This window comes from Thalassophryne amazonica, chromosome 6, assembly GCF_902500255.1.
Source record: "Thalassophryne amazonica chromosome 6, fThaAma1.1, whole genome shotgun sequence".
Lineage (NCBI taxonomy): Eukaryota > Metazoa > Chordata > Actinopteri > Batrachoidiformes > Batrachoididae > Thalassophryne > Thalassophryne amazonica.
Window position 1 is genome coordinate 3,415,995 of NC_047108.1, and position 16,940 is coordinate 3,432,934.

A 16,940-nucleotide genomic window follows, 5' to 3' on the forward strand; every position below is an offset into this window, starting at 1 on the left:
GCATTCCCTAACAAGATGGTATGGTATTCCAGCCATCTGACCAAAGGTGCTGCATCTACATGGGATGACACAGTGGCCTCAGTCAGATGCGCGAGTAGCTCTGGCCGTGAGGCCGCAAGAGGAGTGGCATTTGATGAAGTAGCCCAAGAAGGGTGGGGCTAGGCCATTACATGTTTGAAAACTTAGCAAACTCTTTTAAAATTTATATAATTTTCAAAACTTACAGTTGTGCTCAAAAGTTTACATACCCTGGCAGACTTTTTGCTTTTTTGTCCATTTTTAAGCGAATATGAATAACTCAAAAACTTTTTTTTTTTCCGCTCATAGTTAGTGGTTGGGTGAAGCCATTTATTGTCAAACAACTGTGTTTCCTCTTTTAAATCAAAATGACGACAGAACTACCCAAATGACCCTGATCACAAGTTTACATACCCCTGTTCTTAATACTGTGTGTTGCCCCTTTAACATCAGGGGCAGTTTGGAGTCTTTTGTGGTCGAGGCTCTCTGATGGTAAAACTGCCGCTGAATATATTTCCGACTTTATTTACATCAATTACAAAGAAATACAAACAGTATGGCACTTTATTGTAAATTTTCATGGAGTAGACAGTTCTCAAAAACTGAGTGACTGTGCAAGAAGGAGAAGAGTGAGGAAAGCCACCAAGACACCCAGACAACCCAGGAGAAGCTATAGGCTTACATGGCTTTGATTGGAGAAATTATGCACAGTGCAAGCTTTGCATTTTGTATCACCAGTTATTCATATTCATGATGAAGTGGTATAGAGGAGGATTTTCTTAAAAAGAAGACCTGAAAGTTTAGCTATAAATTGCCAGAAGGTACATCTGAGATGCAAGCCTGGATTTGATCTGTTTTGGTGAAAGAAAATCCTTCTCTGCTCTACTCCACTATGAAACTAAGAGAAGTGATACAAAATGCAAAGCTTGCACTGTGCACAATTTCTCCAATCACAGTCACATAAACCCATAACGTCTCTTGTGTTGTTTGGGTGTCTTGGTGGCTTTCCTCACTCTTCTCCTTCTTGCACAGTCACTCAGTTTTTGAGAACTGTCTACTCCATGCACATTGATCATAGAGTGCCATACTGTTTGCATTTCTTTGTAACTGATGTAAATAAAGTCCGAAATATATTCAGTGGCAGCTTCACCATCAGAGAGCCTCGTCCACAACGACCAAAAAAGACTCCAAGCTGTCAGTTTTAAGAACAGAGGTATGTAAACCTTTGATCAGGGTGATTTACGTATTTCTCTTGTCATTTTGATTTAAAAAGAGGAAACACAGTTGTTTGACAATAAATGGCTTCACCCAACCACTAACCATGAGTGAAAAAGTTTTTGTGTTGTCATTCATATTCTCTTAAAAATGGCCAAAAAAAATCAAAACTTCTGCCAGGGTATGTAAACTTTTGAGCACAACTGTAAGAAACTATGTTTATCTAAGATGTTACGATGATATGATATAATTGTGGTTTCTTATCAAATATTTTTAGCAATGTCTTATACAAAGATTCAAGCGGCTTGAATGTTGAGGCACGTGTGAGGGACCCCTGGTTAAGCCGCGTTCACACCGGGCGCGACGCAAGCGACAGGTTGCCATGTAATCCCTATGGAAGGACGTGTTGTGGTGCCAAGCCCTACGACACGATGTATGCGAATGAAGCTATTTTGAGCGATTGCCGTGTTTGTGGCGCAATATTGCGTTGCCCTCCTCCCCAAGTTGAAAAATCGGACCTTTTTCGTCGTCGCACTGCGATGACCAATCAGGGACTGGATATGTAGTGACGTGGAGATGTCTGATAGCCAGTCTGTGAGCAGGACCTATGTCCCTTTTGTTATTCATTTCACAATTATGACAGAGTTTTTGGGGGAAGAGCGAGCAGCAGCAGCAGCGGACAGTTTTTTTTTTTTTCATGTGTGTGAGCGAGCGAGCGAATTGTCCATGAAGATTATTTTATTTATTAACTACACAGATGTATAATAAAACAAATGATGAGAGCGAGCAGCAGCAACGGGCAGTTTTTTTTTTTTTTTTTTTTTTAAATTGTTCACATGTGCACACGTGAACGGGACAGGAGGTCCTCAAACTGGGTCCTGCAGAGGCAGAAGGACCGCTGAAAGTGGCCGTCATCTGGACGCAGCTCCTGTAGCAAATAATGATACTCCCCGAATTGGGAACGTCTCATGAGGATGTTGGGACGGCGCCGCTGGTGACATTTGTCAGCTTTCCACATCAATTAGGAGCACAGCAACTCGTTCCGTGTGATCAAGGTCTGCCATGTTAACTTGACTGACAGCCGGAGCTGGTGAGCGGAATTCTAAGCTCCTCCTATTTGATGACGCACTTGGGTGAATTTTCGCAGCAAAACCAGAGCGACACACCGGGCGATGGTGGCGTGGAATTTGTAGCATCGCGTCGCGCCCGGTGTGAATGCGGCTTTAGAGATAAGGTGAGAATCTTGGCCATCTGTGAGGAGCTCAGGGTAGACCCACTGCTTCTTCGCATTGAAAGGAGGCAGCTGACATGGTTTTGACATTTTGTAAGGATGCCCCCCTGAGTGCCTCCCTAGGGAGGTTTTCCAGGCATGTCCAGCTGGGAACGACCAAGGGAAAGACCCAGGACTAGATGGAGAGATTATATCTCAATACTGGCCTTGGGAACACCTCGGGATCCACCAGTCAGAGGTGGTTAATGTGGCCAGGGAAAGGGAAGTTTTGGGATCCCCTGCTTGAGCTGTTGCTCCCATAACCTGATAAGTGGTTAAGGTGAGTGAGAGAGGTTTTATCCAGTGAGGCAGAGTGCTCCATCAGACAATTTAACAGTCATTTTGACAATTTTTTTCCTTCAACATTTTTGATTGGGATTGCATTACTTTTTTTTTTTTTTTTTTTTTTTTTTAAACTATACCCCTTTAATAAGTCTGATTTGAAAAAGAGCTGAACCCGGACTGATTTCATCATAAACCTGCTCTTCAAAGGATGTAACCTGGATGGTTTTTCACACTTTCCTGTTTCACTAAGGCGCCTCTATGTGCCTCTCTGTACCTCGCATGCACCAAGTATCAGCCTCTAGTGAGCCATGATCGACCTGTCATTTGAGTCCCGTCCAGCCTCGAGTGGCTCGTGTTGCTGCATAAGATCCTCGTCAAGCCACATATGATCCATGTTGCGCCATGATAACACAATGTTTGGTGCACATTTAGGCATGGGTTTGGTTCAGACCTCCAGCCCTCCCACACTTGGTCCCTTTTTAAAGTGTGGGTTTTCAATTCACAGCATCCATTCAAGATGTTGTCACATTTATTAAACGCAGTCCAAAAATAGATGCTCCAGTACAGTCCAGCGCATGTGCGCTGTGTGTCAGGCTGCTGCCCACCTGTTTTCCAAAGTCATTAAATGCACCAGATCGGCTAGAACTGAACTATGGGTTTCTGGACTGCCGCCTCTGTGCTTCCGCTCGCTGGCTTTATTTCTTTTGACACTGTGATCCCACTTTTAACTTTGTGTTCATCTGTTTATGTCTGTAAAATCGCGCTTTTGCGCGCGCTGCCATTTTGCATTTCTGGACAGCTGCCTCTGCGCTCCTGCTCACTGGCTTCCTTTCCATCCGCGGTTTGCCGGCTTTCTTTCTTCTGCGGCTTTAGACACAGTGATTTTCACACTGTGAGCCAACTTTTAACTTTGTGTTCGTCCATTATTGACTGCAAAATCACTCATTTGTGAACTGGCATACTGCTTAAATGCTCGTTTTGAGCACGAGTCATTGTGTTAATGCGCACACACAGTGGAGCTCCTGATGCATTAACAAGCCATTAAATGTATCAGACATAATTTTATTATTATTATTATAGAGAATGAACATGCAACTGTTTTACCAAGCTATTAAAATAAAAACATTATAAATAATTACCTTTTAGCTGCTTCAAATCCATTCTCCACTTCATGGTGCAGGAGAGAGGGAGGAAAAAAGCAGATGGAATTATGTGCACAAGAGAGCTGACCCGCTTCACAAATGGCATCTCCCGGTCCTCATAGCTGGTAGGCGCTCGGATAATGGGCTTTTACAGCCTTGTTCTCACCATTAAACATGCCTCTATAATCCTTGTTAGTCCTCATAGTAACTCGTACACAAACTGCCCCACGCTGTTGTTGCAAAATTTTGAACATCTTGAATTTAGAGCCACGTTCAGAGAGGAGCCTCGTTAACTGAAGATACTGCCTCTAAGAGCCTCTCAGAGCTCCCATTCTCCCACGATAGTTGAATGAATGCTCTTGTAGCAAAAAAAAAAAAAAGTGCAGCATGGCTCATTATCATATACCTATAAATGATACGCCAATATGATTGGATAAAGCACTAAAGAATAAATAGCAATATACCCTTGTGATATTTTTCACGGACCAGTAATACAACCCCTGGCAAAAATTATGGAATCACCAGCCTCAGAGGATGTTCATTCAGTTGTTTAATTTTGTAGAAAAAAAAGCAGATCACAGGCATGACACAAAACTAAAGTCATTTCAAATGGCAACTTTCTGGCTTTAAGAAACACTATAAGAAATCAAGAAAAAAAATTGTGGCAGTCAGTAATGGTTACTTTTTTAGGCCAAGCAGAGGGAAAAAAATATGGACTCACTCAATTCTGAGGAATAAATTATGGAATCACCCTGTAAATTTTCATCCCTAAAACTAACACCTGCATCAGATCAGATCTGCTCGTTAGTCTGCATCTAAAAAGGAGTGATCACACCTTGGAGAGCTGTTGCACCAAGTGGACTGACATGAATCATGGCTCCAACACGAGAGATGTCAGTTGAAACAAAGGAGAGGATTATCAAACTCTTAAAAGAGGGTAAATCATCACACAATGTTGCAAAAGATGTTGGTTGTTCACAGTCAGCTGTGTCTAAACTCTGGACCAAATACAAACAACATGGGAAGGTTGTTAAAGGCAAACATACTGGTAGACCAAGGAAGACATCAAAGCGTCAAGACAGAAAACTTAAAGCAGTATGTCTCAAAAATCGAAAATGCACAACAAAACAAATGAGGAACGAATGGGAGGAAACTGGAGTCAACGTCTGTGACCGAACTGTAAGAAACCACCTAATGGAAATGGGATTTGCATACAGAAAAGCTAAACGAAAGCCATCATTAACACCTAAACAGAAAAAAACAAGGTTACAATGGGCTAAGGAAAAGCAGTCGTGGACTGTGGATGACTGGATGAAAGTCATATTCAGTGATGAATCTCGAATCTGCATTGGGCAAGGTGATGACGCTGGAACTGTTGTTTGGTGCCGTTCCAATGAGATTTATAAAGGTGACTGCCTGAAGAGAACGTAAATTTCCACAGTCATTGATGATATAGGGCTGCATGTCAGGTAAAGGCACTGGGGAGATGGCTGTCATTACATCATCAATAAATGCACAAGTTTACGTTGATATTTTGGACACTTTTCTTATCCCATCAATTGAAAGGATGTTTGGGGATGATGAAATCATTTTTCAAGATGATAATGCATCTTGCCATAGAGCAAAAACTATGAAAACATTCCTTGCAAAAAGACACATAGGGTCAATGTCATGGCCTGCAAATAGTCCGGATCTTAATCCAATTGAAAATCTTTGGTGGAAGTTGAAGAAAATGGTCCATGACAAGGCTCCTACCTGCAAAGCTGATCTGGCAACAGCAATCAGAGAAAGTTGGAACCAGATTGATGAAGAGTACTGTTTGTCAGTCATTAAGTCCATGCCTCAGAGACTGCAAGCTGTTATAAAAGCCAGAGGTGGTGCAACAAAATACTAGTGATGTGTTGGAGCGTTCTTTTGTTTTTCATGATTCCATAATTTTTTTCCTCAGAATTGAGTGATTCCATATTTTTTTCCCCTCTGCTTGGTCTAAAAAAAGTAACCGTTACTGACTGCCACAATTTTTTTTCCTGATTTCTTACAGTGTTTCTTAAAGCCAGAAAGTTGCCATTTGAAATGACTTAGTTTTGTGTCATGTCTGTGATCTGTCTTTTTTCTACAAAATTACACAACTGAATGAACATCCTCCGAGGCCGGTGATTCCATAATTTTTGCCAGGGGTTGTATTTTTCATATCACTGGAGTAAAACCCACAAAATGAATGTCGCCTTGGTAATCAGCCAATCCATACATATGTTGTGACGTCACGGCATGTGCAATTGTTGTTTACTCAGAAGACACGATGGACACTGACGAGATGGGACGCCCTCAGCGATTATGCAAGTATGGCTTTTTACACCCTTCAGAAAACCATACAACATTTATCATTTATAGGTATATGATAAAATTGCTATCAAGTTGTTTACCAATGTATATGGCTTTTTACACCCTTCAGAAAACCATTCAACATTTATCATTTATAGGTATATGATAAAATTGCTATCAAGTTGTTTACCAATGAATATGGCTTTTTACACCCTTCAGAAAACCATACAACATTTATCATTTATAGGTATATGATAAAATTGCTATCAAGTTGTTTACCAATGTATATGGCTTTTTACACCCTTCAGAAAACCATTCAACATTTATCATTTATAGGTATATGATAAAATTGCTATCAAGTTGTTTACCAGTGAATATGGCTTTTTACACCCTTCAGAAAACCATTCAACATTTATCATTTATAGGTCTATGATAAAATTGCTGTCAAGTTGTTTACCAATGAATATGGCTTTTTACACCCTTCAGAAAACCATTCAACATTTATCATTTATAGGTATATGATAAAATCATTATCAAGTTGTTTACAATGAATATGGCTTTTTACACCCTTCAGAAAACCATTCAACATTTATAGGTATATGATAAAATCGTTATCAAGTTGTTTACAATGAATATGGCTTTTTACACCCTTCAGAACACCATACAAGATTTATCATTTATAGGTATATGATAAAATCATTATCAAGTTGTTTACCAATGAATATGGCTTTTTACACCCTTCAGAAAACCATACAACATTTATCATTAATAGGTATATGATAAAATTGTTATCAAGTTGTTTACCAATGAATATGGCTTTTTACACCCTTCAGAAAACCATACAACATTTATCATTAATAGGTATATGATAAAATTGTTATCAAGTTGTTTACCAATGAATATGGCTTTTTACACCCTTCAAAAAATCCATACAACATTTATCATTAATAGGTTTTGTTAAAATCATTATCAAGTTGTTTATCAATGAATATGGCTTTTTACACCCTTCAGAAAACCATACAACATTTATCATTAATAGGTATATGATAAAATTGTTATCAAGTTGTTTACCAATGAATATGGCTTTTTACACCCTTCAGAAAACCATACAACATTTATCATTTATAGGTATATGATAAAATCGTTATCAAGTTGTTTACCAATGAATATGGCTTTTTACACCCTTCAGAAAACCATACAACATTTATCATTTATAGGTATATGATAAAATCGTTATCAAGTTGTTTACCAATGAATATGGCTTTTTACACCCTTCAGAAAACCATACAACATTTATCATGAATAATCCCGGACGTCGGCCTGTAGGGACGCCCACCAGAAGCGCTGCCGGACAGCTGCCACGGTTCTTCGCACCCCTGGATGACAGGAGAGCTTAGAGCCATGACAGAAGTCCAGAACTGCAGCCCTAGCTTCTGGTGGGACGTATAGTCTGTTCTTCGGCCCAGTTTCAGGGTCCGGGCTTCGTGCCAGGGCCTCCCGGACGGTTCTCTCTACGTCCCAGGTAAGGGTGGCCACGATAGTGGACTCCGGGATGATGGGTTCCGGTGGATCCGACAACTCCGCTTTGACTTCTTCTTCATGTACCCGGGACAAGGCATCCGATCTCTGGTTTTTGGTCCCGGGACGGTAGGTGATCCGGAAGTCAAAACGGCCGAAGAACAGTGACCAGCGGGCTTGCCTGGGGTTCAGCCGCTTGGCGGTCCTGATATACTCCAGGTTCCGGTGGTCAGTGAAAACCGTGAATGGCACGGATGTTCCCTCCAACAGATGTCTCCACTCTTCAAGAGCCTCTTTCACCGCAATGAGTTCTCGATTGCCGACGTCATAGTTCCGTTCGGCCGGGGTCAACCTGCGGGAAAAATAGGCACACGGGTGAAGGACCTTATCGGTCTTCCCGCTCTGGGAAAGCACAGCTCCTATCCCTGAGTCCGAGGCGTCCACTTCAACCACTAACTGGCGACTAGGATCGGGCTGCACCAAAATGGGTGCAGACGAGAAGCGCCGTTTCAACTCCTTGAACGCGGCATCGCAACGATCCGACCAGGTGAAGGGGACTTTTGGTAAGGTCAGGGCTGTCAGGGGGCTAACTACCTGACTGTAGCCCTTAATGAACCTCCTGTAGAGATTAGCAAAGCCGAGGAACTGTTGCAGCTTCCTACGGCTAGTGGGTTGGGGCCAGTCTCTCACCGCCGCGACCTTGGCCGGATCAGGAGCGACGGAGTTAGGGGAGATGATAAACCCCAGGAAGGACAAAGAAGTGCAGTGAAACTCGCACTTCTCGCCCTTCACAAACAGCCGGTTCTCTAATAACCGCTGCAGGACCTGACGTACATACCGGACATGGGTCTCAGGATCCGGAGAAAAGATGAGTATATCGTCCAGATATACGAAGACGAATCGGTGCAGGAAGTCCCGCAAGACATCATTAACCAATGCTTGGAACGTCGCGGGGGCGTTTGTAAGACCGAACGGCATGACCAGGTACTCAAAGTGACCTAACGGGGTATTAAATGCCGCCTTTCACTCGTCTCCCTTCCTGATCCGAACCAGGTGATACGCATTCCTGAGATCGAGCTTGGTGAACATTTGGGCTCCATGCAGGGGCGTGAACACAGAATCCAGCAAGGGCAATGGGTATCGGTTACGAACCGTGATTTCGTTCAGCCCCCTGTAATCAATGCATGGACGTAGTCCGCCATCTTTTTTTCCCACGAAAAAGAAACCTGCACCCATCGGGGAAGTGGAATTCCGGATCAACCCGGCAGCTAAAGAGTCCCGGATGTAGGTCTCCATTGATTCGCGCTCAGGTCGTGAGAGGTTGTACAGCCTGCTGGACGGGAACTCAACGCCTGGAACCAAATCAATGGCACAATCGTATGGACGGTGGGGGGGAAGGGTGAGCGCCAGATCCTTACTGAACACATCCCCAAGGTCATGGTACTCTACCGGCACCGTCCCTAGATTGGGCGGGACTCTGACCTCCTCCTTAGCCTGGGAACCGGGAGGAACCGAGGAACCTAAGCATACCCGATGGCAGGTCTCGCTCCACTGAACCACTACCCCGGATGGCCAATCGATCCGGGGATTGTGTTTCAACATCCAGGGGAACCCTAAAACCACACGGGAGGTAGCAGGAGTCACAAAAAACTCGATCTCCTCCCGGTGATTTCCTGACACCACCTGGAGGTGTCTTATGTGTGATTGGAGGGAGTAGGGAGCCATCTAGTGCCCGCACCTGCACCGGCGAGGTAAGCGCCACCAGAGGGAGCCCTATCTCCCTGGCCCATCTGCTGTCTAACAGATTCCCTTCAGAGCCCGTGTCCACCAATGCTGGGGCCTTCAGGGTTAAATCCTCATAAAGGACTGTAACTGGGAGTCGTGTGGCAATGTGGGTGTGTCCCACGTGAATGTCTTGGCCCACCCCTAGCCCAGTTTCTAGGGGCGGGCGTTGGTGTTTAACCGCTCGGGGCAGTCTCTTACCTGATGCTCTATCGAGCCACAAACAAAGCACGCTCCGCGGGCCAGCCTCCTCTGTCTATCTGGTGCCCGTAATGTGGCCCTGCTCGTGTCCATAGCTTTGTCAGCAGGGGGAGCTGTATCCACACGGAGCGTAGGAGCCGTGGAGCGTGGGAAGGGCGGAACGCGGTCGGAACCGGAAGGGAGAGAGACGGCGCGTGCCAGGCCACGCCCTTCGTCTCATTCCCGACGGCGTTCTTCTAACCGATTGTCTAATCGTATAACAAGATCAATAAGCCCATCTAAATCCCGCGGTTCGTCCTTAGCCACCAGGTGCTCCTTTAGAACCAACGACAGTCCGTTTATAAAGGCGGCGCGGAGGGCAGTGCTATTCCAGCCGGACCTCGCAGCCGCGATGCGGAAGTCGACTGCATAGGCAGCTGCGCTCCGACGCCCCTGTCTCATTGACAGCAGCACGGCTGAAGCGGTCTCTCCTCTATTTGGGTGATCGAACACTGTTCTGAACTCCCTCACAAACCCATCATATGTCTGAAGGAACCGTGAATTCTGCTCCCAGAGCGCTGTAGCCCAAGCGCGTGCCTCACCGCGAAGCAGGTTTATTACATAAGCTATCTTGCTAGCCTCAGTCGCGTACATGACAGGACGTTGTGCGAAGACGAGCGAACACTGCATAAGGAAGTCCGCGCACGTCTCCACACAACCTCCGTACGGCTCTGGAGGGCTTATGTATGCTTCCGGGGAAGGTGGGAGGGGTCGTTGAACGACCTGTGGAACGTCACTGTTACGCACAGGGTCGACAGGAGGGAGAGCCGCAGCAGCGCCCTGAGGGCTCGCTTCCACCTGTGCGGCGAGAGCCTCCACCCTGCGGTTAAGGAGGACGTTCTGCTCTGATATTAAATCCAGCCGAGCCGTGAAAGCGGTGAGGATCCGCTCCAACTCACCGATCATTCCTCCTGCGGACGCCTGTGCGCCCTGTTCTTCCATTGGCCGTTCAACAGCCGGTTGACGCCCCTCGGGATCCATGACGCTGGCCGAGATATCCTGTTGGGAAAGTGTAAGTACACGGACCCACAACAGGGGGCGCAAATGAACGGACAATGGAATAGATCAAATAACAACACTTTACTGTTGTGAATGTGCACAACAAATACAATCGATTACAACAATGGACAAAATTCAATTCACAAAGGTGTCGTGTGGGCAGGCTCGAAGATAGGAGACGCCTCTCCAAAGTAGAACCGGAACCACACGGTTTCCTCCGCCACCAGACCCCGGGAATACTGGAGCCGCCAAGTCCCGAACTCCCAGGTGGCCACTGCCTCCGCGTGTCGGACCTGGTACTGCTGGCGAGGAACAAAGAACAATTAAATGAGGGCGCGTTTGCACCCAGGAATCCGAACGGTAGGAAAGCTACCTCCACCTCTCGTTGGAAAAGTAAGCAGAATATCTGCTGTCCAACACACACAAGCAACAGATATTCACAGTCAGCTGAGAACGTTACCTTCTAGGTAGAAACGATATCTCGGCAAAGAGGTGGAGATGACGTTCTGCTGTTATACCGATGCTGATCCGATGAGTGGTGACAGCTGTCATAGGTGATGAGTGTCAGCTGTCACCCTGGCTGCTCCTGTGAGGCAGCAGCGCCCTCTGGTGCCTGGAGCCCGCACTCCAGGCAGGGTGCCCTCTGGTGGTGGTGGGCCAGCAGTACCTCCTCTTCAGCGGCCCACACAACAACTAACTTATTTTATAGTTTCATACTTACTTAATACATCTAGTTTAATACGTTTTTTAAATAATTTAAGCAACCTTAATTCTTTAATTTCTTTGTTGAGATTGTTCCATAATTTTACACCATTTACTGCAATACTCCATTCTTTTACTCTGGTTCTGTATCTTGGTTTTCTAAAGACTTCTATTCCTTTCAGTTTATAACTACTTACTCTTTTCTCAAACATATTTTGAATGTTTGTTGGTAAAGTATTTTTATTTGCTTGGTACATTGTTTGTAATATTTTCAAATCGACCAAATCATGAAATTTAAGTACCCTGTACTTAATGAACAATGGATTAGATGGATCTCTAAAACCACTGTTGCTAATCACCCTTAAAGCCCTTTTCTGCAGAATAAACAAAGGTTGTATATAAGTTGTATATGTTGATCCCCAGATTTCTACACAATAAGTTAAATATGGGAAAATCAATGAATTGTACAATGTTAATAAACCATAACTATTTAATGAATATTTTACTTTATGCAAAACAGCAATGGCTTTCGCTATTTTTCCTTTTATGTAATTTATGTGTGACTTCCATGTAAGATCTTCATCAATTATGACTCCTAAAAATTTCATTTCTTTTACCCTTTGTATATCCATTCCATCTATTTGTAATGACATGTTATTTTTTTTTTGCTCTGTCATTAAACAATATGAAATTTGTCTTATTAATATTTAGTGACAGTCTGTTTATATCAAACCAATGCTTAACCTTTTCCAATTCTGTTTTTATCACTACTTGCTACTTCCTGTATATCTGATCCAGAGTAAAACAGCGTTGTATCATCAGCAAATAAAATGCTACCAAGCACATTAGATACATTCACAAAATTATTGATATACAAAATAAACAGTTTGGGTCCAAGTACTGATCCTTGTGGTACTCCATAAGCAATATTACACAATTCTGATTTGATATTATTTATCTGAACAAACTGTTTTCTGTTTTCTAAGTAGCTTTTTACCCACTGATGTGCAATACCTCTTATTCCATATTGTTGTAACTTGTGAAGCAATCTTGAGTGGTCAATAACATCAAAAGCTTTTTTCAAGTCAATAAAAATACTTACAAAATAATCCTTATTTTCTATTGTTGTTGATATTTTCTCTATTAATTCCATAATTGCCATAGCTGTCGAATGTTTTGTTCTGAATCCATACTGAGCATTATTTAAAATATGATGTTTCTCAGTGAATTTATCCAACCTTGTCACAAAAACTTTTTCCATAATTTTAGAAAACTGTGGAAGCAATGATACTGGCCTGTAACTAGAGAATTTATGTTTGTCTCCATTTTTATATAATGGGACTACCTTGGCAATTTTCATTTCATCTGGAAAAATCCCTGTTGACAGAGACAGATTGCAAATATAAGTAAATGGTTCAATAACAGTTTCTATTATACTTTTTACAGTCATCATGTCTAAATCTTCATGGTCAGTTGATCTTTTGCTTACACAGTTTTTTACAATATTTCTTATTTCATCTTTTTCCACATTGTCCAGGAAAATACTATTGACCGTATTTACAAGTGTATGTAATGTATCTTCTACTATTGGTTTATTTCACTTTGTAAAGGTAAGTATCTTCTTCACGTAAAACCTTCTCAGGGGTTAAACCCAAGGATATGGCTTTTTACACCCTTCAGAAAACCATACAACATTTATCATTTATAGGTATATGATAAAATTATCAAGTTGTTTACCAATGAATATGGCTTTTTCACACTTCAGAGAAACATACAACATTTATCATTTATAGGTATATGATAAAATTGTTATCAAGTTCTTTACCAATGAATATGGCTTTTTACACCCTGAAGAAAACCATGTATGGTGTATGGTTTTCTTCAGGGTGAGTCTGAGTAAACATTGGTGAACAACTTAATTGATAATATTCATTCTTCAATATTTGGTGGGACCAGGGCTTTAAGTTGTTCTGCTGCTTTGAGTGTTTTGCACTAAAGTCTGCTGTTTATAGATGATCATGTGATTGTTTGTAAACAGTAAATAGCTTGTACAGTTTATAAATGTTCTATGATAACTGTTAACTTGCCGTTGCCCCCTCCTCTCCTGTCTCTCAACCCTCCCCCCCCCAGCTTGTGAATGGCTGAGCCTTTTGGGGATGCTCCTTTTATACCCAATCATGACACTCACCTGTTTCAAATTAACCTGTTCACCTGTGGATTGTTCCAAACAGGTGTTCTTTAAGCATTCATCAACTTTCCCAGTCTTTTGTTGCCCCTCTTCCAGCTTTTTTGAAGGAGTTCCTTCTACTCAGAATATTCAGCACTTTAGTTCAGAATAATCAAATTCAAGGGCATCCCCAAAAACAATGTAGAAAAGTTCCTGTTGTGATCTGACATTTCCTGCATAAATTATCTGGTATCAGTTTAATTCTGTGTAGCAAACGTTTGAAAGTGATATGGCCTCTGATTTATTCCGATTTGATAGTATTCATTAAATGCGACAGTGAAGACACCAGATCAGTTACAACTGTCAAAATGTCATCCACATAAATTAGTCATTTGTACTCTGAGTATATGCTGAGTAAAGAGCATCAATTTCTATTTTTCTGAAAATGCTGTTTTATGCAGCGTTCAGGTACAGCAACAAGTTGACAAAAGATTGTTGACTGAACTTACATAAGTGAGTATTATATGTAATATTAATGATTTGGGGAAATTACTAAAATTTCTAAAAAAAGGTTACAAAATGATTTATTTTTTATGTCGATCCGTATTCTGTAAAGCAGTGACTTCAATTTTACAGCCTCATTGCTTTGTCGTGAGAAATATCGCACCAATCATTTCACGATTCAGTTAGAAGTCTCAGTTTATCCCTTTTTAATTAACCTCTGTTTTTTTCTTCATATCAGGTTTTCCATCCTGAGATATTCCATAGAATGGAAATGCTTTTTCTTTCAATTTGGCGGGTAACATGATGACAGTCGATAACCGTCTTTGACATAAGAATATACACGGGTGCGATTCATTTCTCTGTGATATACTCCATATTCCAATGTAGTGCTTTTAGATTTCTTTCAACTTGGTCCAGAAATGATTGAATCGTAAAAGGGGTGAAAGTAAGCCGAAACGCAATGGTACACCAGAAGAGATGTAGAGTCCTCTACAGCCGGTAGGCAGTGTTACGTCCCTGCAGCATCAAGTGCCGTGTTTGACTGTGGCATAAAAGTTTAAAAGACATAAAAAAAAATAAAAGATGACAGGTTGAATCTATCCCCTGCTGAGTTAGAGGAGACGAGGGTGAAAAGGGGGCTATCTGCGCTCTGGACGGCAAACACACATGCTGATGCACACACATACACACAGATCGGCTCCCGCTGGAGTGGAGCGTGCACAGTCGATGTTAACACACACTTAAGGGGAAAACTTCAGTACCGACAAAACTGGCCTGCGTGTCTGTTTTGTTTTATTTGTTTTAATTGAAATTTTCACGGAGAAGCGCTCCATAAAAGCGGAGCTGCAGGTGGGTTAAGAGCAGTCTTTAATATTAATATCTTTATGCGAGAGCGCAAAACTCTTACTTTCACCCCTGATTACAACCCTGGCAAAAATTATGGAATCACCGTCCTCGGAGGATGTTCATTCAGTTGTTTAATTTTGTAGAAAAAAAGCAGATCACAGACATGACACAAAACTAAAGTCATTTCAAATGGCAACTATCTGGCTTTAAGAAACACTATAAGAAATCAGGAAAAAAAATTGTGGCAGTCAGTAACGGTTACTTTTTTAGACCAAGCAGAGGGAAAAAAATATGGAATCACTCAATTCTGAGGAATAAATTATGGAATCACCCTGTAAATTTTCATCCCCAAAACTAAACCTGCATCAAATCAGATCTGCTCGTTAGTCTGCATCTAAAAAGGAGTGATCACACCTTGGAGAGCTGTTGCACCAAGTGGACTGACATGAATCATGGCTCCAACACGAGAGATGTCAATTGAAACAAAGGCGAGATTATCAAACTCTTAAAAGAGGGTAAATCATCACGCAATGTTGCAAAAGATGTTGGTTGTTCACAGTCAGTTGTGTCTAAACTCTGGACCAAATACAAACAACATGGGAAGGTTGTTAAAGGCAAACATACTGGTAGACCAAGGAAGACATCAAAGCGTCAAGACAGAAAACTTAAAGCAGTATGTCTCAAAAATCGAAAATGCACAACAAAACAAATGAGGAACGAATGGGAGGAAACTGGAGTCAACGTCTGTGACTGAACTGTAAGAAACCACCTAAAGGAAATGGGATTTACATACAGAAAAGCTAAAGGAAAGCCATCATTAACACCTAAACAGAAAAAAACAAGGTTACAGTGGGCTAAGGAAAAGCAATCGTGGACTGTGGATGACTGGATGAAAGTCATATTCAGTGATGAATCTCGAATCTGCATTGGGCAAGGTGATGATGCTGGAACTTTTGTTTGGTTCCGTTCCAATGAGATTTATAAAGATGACTGCCTGAAGAGAACATGTAAATTTCCACAGTCATTGATGATATGGGGCTGCATGTCAGGTAAAGGCACTGGGGAGATGGCTGTCATTACATCATCAATAAATGCACAAGTTTACGTTGATATTTTGGACACTTTTCTTATCCCATCAATTGAAAGGATGTTTGGGGATGATGAAATCATTTTTTCAAGCTGATAATGCATCTTGCCATAGAGCAAAAACTGTGAAAACCTTCCTTGCAAAAAGACACATAGGGTCAATGTCATGGCCTGCAAATAGTCCGGATCTTAATCCAATTGAAAATCTTTGGTGGAAGTTGAAGAAAATGGTCCATAACAAGGCTCCAACCTACAAAGCTGACGTGGCAATAGCAATCAGAGAAAGCTGGAGCCAGATTGATGAAGAGTACTGTTTGTCAGTCATTAAGTCCATGCCTCAGAGACTGCAAGCTGTTATAAAAGCCAGAGGTGGTGCAACAAAATACTAGTGATGTGTTGGAGCGTTCTTTTGTTTTTCATGATTCCATAATTTTTTCCTCAGAATTGAGTGATTCCATATATTTTCCCTCTGCTTGGTCTAAAACAGTAACCGTTACTGACTGCCACAATTTTTTTTCCTGATTTCTTATAGTGTTTCTTAAAGCCAGAAAGTTGCCATTTGAAATGACTTTAGTTTTGTGTCATGTCTGTGATCTGCTTTTTTTTTCTACAAAATTAAACAACTGAATGAACATCCTCCGAGGCCGGTAATTCCATAATTTTTGCCAGGGGTTGTATTTCCCTTCTTTAATTTCACATTGACACAAATGATCGGACTAGTATCTCGTGTCATGGCAGACATAATATGTTTAAATATGTTTCTGCATGACAAACCAATGGTATTATTTTCCAGGAGGTAAGTTGTTTCACAGTTCCGCTAATCCACTAACCGCTAATTATTGAA

At 42.0% G+C, this 16,940-nt stretch overlaps 2 long non-coding RNA genes across 2 annotated transcripts in view; both read left to right on the forward strand.

Annotated features, from left to right (window-relative positions):
* Window positions 1-16,940, forward strand: part of LOC117511558 — a 46,111-nt gene that overhangs the window by 9,735 nt on the left and 19,436 nt on the right. The window lies entirely within an intron of this gene.
* LOC117511559 lies at window positions 2,602-13,067 on the forward strand. Its single transcript, XR_004560960.1, has 3 exons — window positions 2,602-2,783; window positions 3,306-3,310; window positions 13,058-13,067. It is a non-coding gene; the product is annotated as an uncharacterized LOC117511559 (long non-coding RNA).